This window comes from Mirounga angustirostris, unplaced genomic scaffold (assembly GCF_029215605.1).
Source record: "Mirounga angustirostris isolate CCGP_5_RB_7025 unplaced genomic scaffold, mMirAng1.0.hap1 SCAF_1, whole genome shotgun sequence".
Lineage (NCBI taxonomy): Eukaryota > Metazoa > Chordata > Mammalia > Carnivora > Phocidae > Mirounga > Mirounga angustirostris.
Window position 1 is genome coordinate 126,032,376 of NW_026991709.1, and position 10,503 is coordinate 126,042,878.

Below are 10,503 nucleotides of genomic sequence, written 5' to 3' on the forward strand. Positions count from 1 at the left end.
GAGGGAGAAGCAGACTCCCCACTGAGCAGGGAGCCTGATGCAGGACTCAATCCCGGGACTCCAGGATCATGACCTGAGCCGAAGGCAGTCGTCTAACCAACTGAGCCACCCAGGCGCCCAGCATTTATACTTCTGAAGTTAATAAAGTTTAAATCTGCATTAAGAATCTTTCTACCTAGAATGTTAATATTTGTGAAAGCTGAGTGATTTGGAATTATATGGTAATTCCTTAACTATTCTTTCAACTCTTCTATATCTGAAATTATGTCAAAAGAAAAAGAAAAAAGAAAAAGAAAAAGAAAACAAAACCCAAACCCAAAACCTTGTAGTCTTCTGAGTTACTGAGTTAATAGTTCACAGCCCAGATTGATTTGTGTTGCTTCTGAAAATCAAGCTTTGTTCCTCTTTCCTCATGGTGGCTGGTGTAAGTTACAACATGCACTACTCACTTTAGAAGATCTATCCCAACAAACCCTAGAGGCTTTACCTGTGTGGCAGTCTTCTGAATGTTGTCAGGGCTTATTTTCCATCCTCTGGCAAGCAGGTGCCTTACTAAGGCACCTACTTGCTAGCCAGCTCCCTCAGGCCCACCAGGTCCAATTAGTACGATGAAAATATGAAATGGATCAGCTTGGCCTTCTGGGGGCCCAGACGCAGGGGAGCTGACATAGCCCGAGGCAGTCCAGTAAAGGTGTACTGTCATCCCTGCCAGGAGGGGCAGAAGAGGACAGGGAAAGCACTGGCTATAGGTCAGTAGTAGTATAGCAGGGCCAGAGCTGTGTTGATTTGCTCCAGTAAAAATACCACCTCTGCAACCTCGCTGTGATTCACCTCACCGCTTGATTACTTTGTGATAATCTGCACGTATTCTCCGTGACCCAGCTGACTCGTGCACTCACTAAATAGGTAAGCTAACTGTGGATATGGTAGCAATCGCCACCCTGCATCTTCAGGTCTTTGGTGGTGGCACTAAGCTCTCAGGAGAGCAGGGAAAAACATTTATAGGAGGCTGGCACACTGTAGGAGCTTGATAAATGGTAGCCATCCCATCATCATCATCATCACCATCATCATCACGGTTGTTGTTGTCATTATTGTTTCAGCCAGACCAGGGGCAAAACTTACATTACCATTTCCCTTTGTAAAGTACCAAATTTCTTTGATCACTGATCCTAAAAGCACATTGTTTCATGCTTGAACATCTCTGAAATTAGGGTATGAAAACAGTTGATGGTATGTTTTGCTGTCCAGTGGGATTAAGATTGGGTCTGTTCACAGAGAATTTCTTTTTGCTTCTGCCAGTTTCTTGGAGGCAGAGATAGTTTATCTGAAGCCAGTGAAACTAAAGCTTCAGCGTCCCTCCTTTGTGCGTCTCTTCTGAAGCCCTGCAAGGGGTCCTAGTCACAACTTCATATGATCATATGTTTTTGTAACATTTGCAAGAATAAGTTATTTTGTATTCATTTTCTTAAAGATGGCCCCAAATTATATAAGCTTTGGGCTCTGCCCTGCCAGGGAACTCAATAATGTGAGACCACTTTAGGTGAAATTCTCTGAGGTTTTTGAACTGTGCGAGTAGTCCCACAGCCTGCATGAGAACCAACTTGTGGTTCAAATGGTTAGGGAAGAACTTTCCCTCTCTCCCCCCAGTGGCAAAGTTGAAACATGCAACTTCCCTTGCTACCCTACTCTGCATGTTCCTTTCCTGCTATCTCTTTTCTGTAAATTTCTCATTTACTCCTCTACTAAGGCCTTTAGTGTCTCAGCTGAATCTGGGGTCTCCTAGTAGATTTCCATTTGAAGTGGTTTTATTTCCTAGTGTTACATCCAGTGATAGTACATCTTATAATCAGTGATGCCTTAAGTTTCATGCACATAGTATATAATGGGGCCCTCGGGCTGGGACCAGCTGAGACAAGTAGGCTAGCCCATGGAGTTGGACCACACTACCCTCTGGATGTCCCTCTTATACTCTGGGGAGACTAGCCCACAGTTACTACTGATAATTCAGGAGTTGCTTAAAACTTAGGAGATATTTAGGAACTTTGAAACAGATGCCTGGTCACATGCCCAGCTGGCATGGGGCTGAGGACAGAACACAAATTCAGTCCAAATATGGAGTTCATATATGTCTGAGGGACTGAAATGGTTGGGGGTGAGTCCTGATGAAGCTGGATTGAGGGAGAGTCTATGGAACCTTGAGAGAAAATCCCTACAAGGGAGAGAAGAGACTGGCAGAACGATTCAGTTGAGGAAGAGGGGGCTAGAGGTGAGATCTTGTGGCCAATTTTGACTCAGCTTACCCCTTCCAGGGCTTGTGTGGTACGGGGTCAAGGAAAGGAGAGGGATGTGGCATGAAACAAAAGATTTAGTCACAGGAGGCTTAAGAGCTCTGCCAGAGGAACTCCTTCCAAAAGAGCTGGTTGTGAGAAGCAGTTCTGTGGAGTGGAAGGATTACTTGAGCCATGGGGGATGCCTGTGAAACTGTTGGAATGGTGGCCATTCTACTTACACCTGCCTAGGATACTCTGGGATACCCACCAGCCAAGCATTTCACATATATCTGAGGAGGTGGAAGCAGGACTTCCCACAAATAAGCTTGCAAACACCTCAGTAGTTCTCACCAACTATACATCCCGCCCACCTCTAAGCAACCTTTATCTGCTCTGTCCAAACAGTAGCCACCAGCCACATGCAGCTACTGAACTCTTAAAATATGGCTAGTGTGACGGAAGTAATGAATTTTAAAGGTTATTTAATTTTAATTAATTAAAAATAAAAGCAGTATAAAATATTTGTCCTGTAAAACAAGAAAAATTTGAAAAGTGTTTTTTTTTGATGTTTATAGAGTTGATTTTCAAACATATGCAATTACTTTCTTAAACGTGATGCTAATAACATCAAGTGGACATAAGAGTTAGTGAATTTATTTAACTTGGACAAGTGTGGTTTTGAAACCAATATGCTTTTGCTTCAAAGCCAATAAACTCTTCCAAAAAAGATGAACCAGTTTTGTTAATATAAATCAAAGGAAAAAATATAAACATCAAAGGAGGACAATTTTTTGGTCCTCAATTCGGTTATTGAAAAAAATTTTAAGTATGTTTGGTATAATTTGGGTTTGTGAATCTACTTTTTCAACTATAAATTTTAAAATCTAAATATGGATCAAGTACTTCTGAAGAAAATTTAGCATCCAAATTGAGATGGAGTATAAGGATAAACTATAAGCCTGATTAGAAGACCTAATACCAAAAAAAGAATCTAAAATATCTTATCAATAATTTTAAAATGTCAATTATATGCCAAAATGATAGGATTTAGAATATATTGAGATAAGTAAAATGTATTATTAAAATTAGTTTCACTTGTTCTCCTCTGACACTTTTAAAAATGTAGCTATTAGAAAATTTAAAATTAGGTACATGGGTTGGATTCTATTTCTATTGGACAGTGATGATCTAGATTCTTTAAAGGCGGGTCTACATTTTGTACTTCTCCACATCCTTGGCACCTAGCATGGTGTTGATGTGGAACAGGGGCTGTATAACTGTTTTTTGAGGAAGAGGATTTAATTTTGGAGAGGAGAGAGTTTTCCACCACTGAGCACAAAGGTGAACTGCTAAGTTGAATTCCCCAAATAATACATAAAACCACAATTTCACTTCCCCAGACAGTTGTTACCCTACATGTTTCTCTTGCCTCTTTTCTCTTGGTCACTAGTAGCTAAATGATGAGGTGCTTAACCTACCACTGGTCGGTTGATTCCTGCCCTTTTGTTTCCCTCTCAAAGTACCCATAGCAATACTGACATAAAAGGAATTGGTGACATCTTGTCTTAATTATCTAGTCAGGTTTGCCAAGTAGGCTTCTTTTTTTTTTTTAAGATTAATTTATTTATTTGAGAGAGAGAGAGAGAGAGTGAGCAGCGGGGAGGGGCAGAGGGAGAGGGAGAGAATCCCAAATAGCTCCGTGCTAAGCACAGAGCCAGAGGCAGGGCTTGATCTCACAACCCCGAGAATATGACCTCAGCTGAAATCAAGAGTCAAACTTAACCAATTGCACCACCCAGGCACCCCTGCCAACTAGGCTTTTTAATTAAAAATTGTGAACCTTATTTAGGTAGGTCATCAATAAGAACTTTAGCTATAGAAACAAAATGAAACAACAATAAAAAAGCCAAAGTACCTATGGCTTGTCCAGAGAAATTCAGGAGTTTGTGGCTTATCCACTTTGCAAAGTCCATTCTCCTAAGATGCAACATATCTTTTGTGTTCAATCCCAAAATTACACTGAAAGCTTGACTCCCTATGGTGTGAATGGTCTTTCACTCTCAGGAGGAGGAGGAGAAAATGGACGATTTTCTCTTGGGCATGACAGGGAAAGTTGGGTTTTCTGTTGACTTTGCAGCACAGCACATCTATGTTGGGATCTTCTCCAGTTCCTGCTCAACCTATTGTTCAAAATAACTGGTCTATATGATCCAATTAAGCCAGTCACTTCAGCTGAGAAAATAGTATGCTTTCTTCACTCAACTAGCAGATTAATTTCTTGAACGTGATTGGACCTGCTGTGCTGTTGTGTCAGGAGACTGAGTTTTCAATCAAGACTGAGCAAGAACGTGGCCTGGGTTACCCCTTCCCTTTCTTGTGATATCCAAGCTAAAAATGCTGGACAAATCTTCATGAATCACTTGAGGTCAGAAAACTATATGGGATATGAGTATGGAGTGCTTCTGACTGATTATGATTAGGGCTGCCTGATAATTTTTTTAAAGATTTTATTTATTTAAAAAAATTTATTTATTTACTTCTTTGTTTATTTATTTTAGAGAGAGAGAACATGAGCGGGAGGGGAGGGGCAGAGGGAGAGGGAGAGAGAGAGAGAATCTCTCAAGCAGACTCCATGTTGAGCATGGAGTCCAAAGCAGGGCTTGACCCCATGACCCTGAGATCATGACCTGAGCAGAACCAAGAGCCAGACGCTTAATTGACTGAGCCACCCAGGTGCCCCACCTGGTAATTTTTTAGTAGAAGTATGTCTGATGTAATATGTGGGACATATTTCTACTAAAAAATTATTCATTGTTCATCTGAAATTCAAATTTACCTGGACATCCTGTATTTTATTTAAGTCCAGCAACCCTAGATAAGATGCCAGAATTGCCCAAAAAGGCACCATCCTCTTTTGCCATTTATCAAAACAAAAAAGATGATGTAAGAGTTTATGAAAGAATATCTGTGTTACAATAGCATCAAAACCATAACATAGCTAGAAATAAATTTAACCAGGGAAGTAAAAGATCTCTACACTGAAAACGTTGACAAAAGAATCAAAGACACAAATACATCAAAAGGTATCCCATGCTCATGGATTGGAAGAATTCATACTGTTAAAATGTCTATACTACACAAGGCCATCCATAGATTCAGTGCAATCCTTATCATGATTCCAATGATATTTTTTACAGAAGCAGAAAAAAAAAAATCCTAAAATATATATGGAACAACAAAAGGCTCTGCATAGCCAAAGCAATTCTGAGAAAGAACAAGCAGGAGGCATCACACTTCCTAATTTGAGGCCATATTATAAAACTATAGTAATGAAAACAGTATGGTATTGGCATAAAACACACACACAGACCAATGGAACAGAATTTAGAGACCAGAAGTGAACCCATGCACATACAATTGATTAATATTTGACAAGAGAGCCAAGAATACTCAATGGGGAAGACACAATCTCTTCAATAAATGGTGCTGGGAAAACTGGATATTCGTGTAAGAATGAAACTAGACCCATTTCTTAAATCCACTTACAAAAATTAACCTGAAATGGATTTAAGACTTAAATGTAAGACTGAAAACTATAAAACTCCTAGGAGAAAACATAGGAAAAAAGCTCCTTGACATGGGTCTTGGCAATGACTTTTTGGATAGGACACTTTAAGCACAAGCAAAAAATTAAAAAATAAATAAGTGGGACCCCATCAAACTAAAAAGCTTCTGCACAGCAAAGGAAATCATCAACAAAAGGAAAGACAACTTACTGAATGGGGAAAAAAAAATTTGTAAACCATGTATCTGGTAAGAAGTTAATATTCACATTATATAAAGACCTCACACAACTCAATAGCAAAAAACAAATAGTTCAACTAAAATTGGGCAAAACTGGGGCTCCCAGTCTTTCAAGGCCATCATTTCCCAATGCCCTTTGACCCTGCCGAGGATCATGGACAGGACATAGACTGCTGTACTCTGGCATGGGAATAGGGGAGGCTGTAGCAGCATCAGCCTTGGGGTTCCAGGCCCCTGTCCTACAGATACTCAGCACGCAGTGGCTCATTTCCAGTGACCCAGCACCATATCCCACTAGCACTTCAAGAAGATGTCTCAAGAAGAACAGGCATTTGGTTTAACAGTCAAAATGTCAACTGGCCAGACAAGGGCATATCCTAGGAGAGATCATATCTGCTTTCTAATCTACTTGAAGACTTCTTGTCCTGACGTGGACTGTATCAGCCCTGGCACTCCCACCTCAGTGTTCCTGGGGACAGGAAGGACCTCACTTTGGAGATAAGACCACTCAGTGAAAAGTCCCTGCTCACAAACTGCAAAACGTTAGATTTGTAAGGGTAATAGGTCAGCTGTAGTCATCATGCCCCACCAGCTCTGATGGTGATGTGTATGTGTTATTGCTTCATCACGTAGAATATGAAACAGGTGACTTTGCTTTCCTGAGGAGTAATATCAAATCTCCATTATTGCTTGACTTACTCTTGCCTTTTTTTAAGTTTTATTTATTTAAGTAATCTCTACACCCAATGTGGGGCTTGAACTTATGACCCCTGAGATCAAGAGTCACAAGCTCTTCCAACTGAGCCAGCCAGGTGCCCCATTCTTGCCTCTTGAGAAGAAAATCCTCTTATTATGGCTGCTGCTGGCACCCTTACGCTGGCATCACCCGTTCCTCAAAGGGCCCCTGCAAATTCATTTGTAATAATTGGTAAACTTGAATCTTATGCTAACAGATTGGGATCACATAGTTCTGTGCAGATAGAGTACTAACAATTAGTTTCCCTTCTAGAAATGTTAAAATCATTCATTTCTTTATCTTTAATAGCCAAAGTACTATGTTGATTTCTGCATTTTTTTTAAATGTGTTTTTTAGAGAGGGAGAACACACCTGTGTGTACACATTAGTGGGGGGGAGGGGCAGAGGGAGAGGGAGGGAGAGAATCTTAAGCAGGCTCCATGCCCAGTGTAGAGCCCAACTTGGGGCTCCATCTCATGACCCTGAGATCATGACCTGAGCTGAAATCAAGAGTCAGACTCTTAACCAACTGAGCCACCCAGGCACCCTGATTTCTGCAGTTAAAAATTATATATATATATTCAACCTTGGAAGCAGTGTAAATATCTGATAATAACTAAATAAGCAAATTACAATTTAAAAAGATAGGCAAAAGTCCTGAATAGACATTTTTCCAAAGAAAATAGATGAGGGGCCAACAGGTTCATGAAATGATACTCAACATCATTAATTGTTAAGGAAACCACAATAAGATATCACCTCACACCTGTTAGAATGGCTAGCATCAAAAAGACGAAATAAATGTTGGCGAGGATGCGGAGAAAAGGGAACCCTTGTGCACTGCTGGTGGGAATGCAAACTGGTGCAGCCACCATAGAAAACAGAATGGAAGTTCCTCAAAAAGTTAAAAATAGAACTACCATATGATCCCGCAAAACCCCTTCTGGGACAATATTTGAAGGAAATGAAAACACTATGTCAAGGAGATCTCTGCACCCCCATATCCATAGCAGCATTAGTTACAATAGTCAAGACATGGAAGCAGCCTAAGTGTCCTTGGACAGATGAATGGATAAAGAAGTTGGGATATATACAGATACACACACACATATACCCAGAGGAATATTATTTAGCCATAAAAAGCAGGAAAGTCTGTCATTTGCAACAACATGGGTGGACCTTAAGGGCATTATGCTAAATGAAATGAGGCACACAAAGAAAAACAATGTATGATCTCAGTTGTTTGTGGAATCCTAAAAAATAAACGCCTAGAAAAAGACATCAGATCTATGGTTAGCAGAGGTGGGAGGGGGTGGATTGGAGGAAGGTGGTCAAAAGATACAAACTTCCAGTTGGAAGATAAGTAAGTACCAGGGATGTCTCACACAGCATGATGACTGACTGCCTCTAACACTGCTGTCTGGTACCCGTGAAAGTTAAGAGAGTAAACCCCAAGAGTTCCCAGCACAAGGAAACAATGTATTTTTCTTTTTCTGTATCTAAAGGAGATGATGGATGGTAACTGATGGTGGTACTCATTATACACCTTAAACTTGCACAGTGCCGAACATCAATCACAGTTCAATACATCTGGGAGGAAAAAAAAGAGTATCTGTGGGGTATTTAGAGATCATCAGAAACCAGCATGGGACTTACTTGATGATTCTTGAAATCCCACAGAGATTAGATCTGGATGTCTATTGCCATGCCTTCTATAATAAGCTGAATTCTATGAAGGGGTCCCGCGAACTGCAACGTGATGCTCTGCCTGTTTTGCTTTGTTTTTCCTTTTATGTGCTCACTCAGGCTCCCCAGGGAGACAGTAAGCCCACCGGGGCGGAAACTGTCTCCTGTTTACTGCTGTCCTCAAAGCCCAGCAAAATGTCTGGGCGCCAGGGGGGGCTCAGAAGTGCTGTGGATGACAGTGAAGGTGAGTTTGCTCGCGGTCTGAAAGCCTAAGGACGGGCGCTCTTGCAGTCTCGCTGGGTGTTTACACTGTGCTCCAGGGTCCAGGCCGGAGGCCGGTGGCGTTACCTGGTCTGGAAACAGCGCGTCTGTGCTTTTGGAGGAAGCCCTTCTCCGGTCCGCTCCAGAACAAATGCTCTGTCCTTGACACCAACAGGAGCAGGAAGCATCCCTGCCACCTGCCAGCGAGCTGCGGCCAGGCTGTAATTTTACCGGCTGTTGCGGGGGAAGCCCGAGCTCAACGAGGCCCTGGCCGAATCAGGGGCCAGCAGCGCCTTTTCTTACCTGTTAATGAAGCCTCATTAGAAACAGCAAGACACCGTGCTGAGAACTGGAAGCCCCAGTCTGCCCTGGCTCTCCCTGCCAAAGGCTGATTAACTTAATGATTTATGGCAGAAGCTCTTTGAGATTAGGGGGCGGAGGAGACGGGGTGTGGGCGGCTCCGCGCAGCATGCTGTCCGGTGGAAACGCGGGAGGGTGTGCGGATCCCTTCTCCCCTCCGTGCGATAGCCGAAACAGCGTCCAGGTTCATGGCCATTCAGACCCAGAAGTACCTCCTTTTGACGGCTGACGTTTTGGGGCCCCCCAGCTGTGTTTAGGTTAGGGATTTAGGTCTTGGCTGGGGCGGGGGGGGGGGGGCAGAAAATTAACTGTAACAAGTAAGAAAGGAAAGAAACAGACCTCAGTTGGCCACTTATCTATTTTCTTTGGAAAAATGGCTATTCAGACCTCAGTGCACCCAGCATAGCTCGCCCGTGCACGATGCCCTCTTCCAGGGAGCCCCTTGTACCCACTGCTTCCACGGAGGGCACCGGGGAGCACGCAGCTGTGCAGGGATTGGTGCTTTGCAGAGATGTAGCATCAGGTGGTGCCTTGACTATTTCTGAGCCTCAGACCACAAACAGAATTATGTAAAGGTGTGGTGCAAGCTGTAAATAGCTGTCCTGCCCACATGACTTGCTAATACAATCCCTTTGATCCTAGAAACCAAAAAGGAAAGCCAGTTGGCGCGGTGTCAACCAGGAGACCCCACTTCTTGCCTTGCTTCTCTTTTAAGCGTTCTTAAGGGTAAAGAAGGTTTCTTTTGTTTATGTTGGCTTTGGCTCTTTGGAACCCCAGGGGTGGGGGGAGGGTGTCTTTGAATGTGCCCATATTGGACACATCCCCCTGTCTGGATTAGCCACTTAGGAGGACAGACTTGTGTGGATATTTTGGTCTGTAATTCTGTGTGGCAGGTGGACTAACAGAAGCTTGGGGGAAGAATTCAGAAATTAAGGCTGGGCTTTGTGTGTGTGGTTTTGGAGACACTGAGAGCCTGTGGTAGGACACAGGTGGTGGTTTCAGTTTTAATCAGAAGGCAGGGAGTCTTGCCTGGGTCGGTGGCAGATTCACACACTATATTTGGCTGGGCTAGGCCCTGAGACGGCTGGGGGAAGGATCCTGGAAAAAAGTTCTGAGGCTGCCAGTGGGGTAGGCAACCACAACCTAATTAATACCCCCCTCCCCGACTTGAAGTACCGTTTAAACTGATTGAGAGATGCTCTGCCATCGCAGTGAGATGTGTGAGTCTGCACGAATATGCCTGTGCAGAGTGCATGAGAGAGATCTGAATGCTCTGTGATGCTTACGATCATGATATATTCAACAAAGCACCAGGCCAATCCGCTGTCTAGCAAGAGTGTTGTTTTTGCCCCCGAACTGTGGCAATCTTACATGCCATGGGCA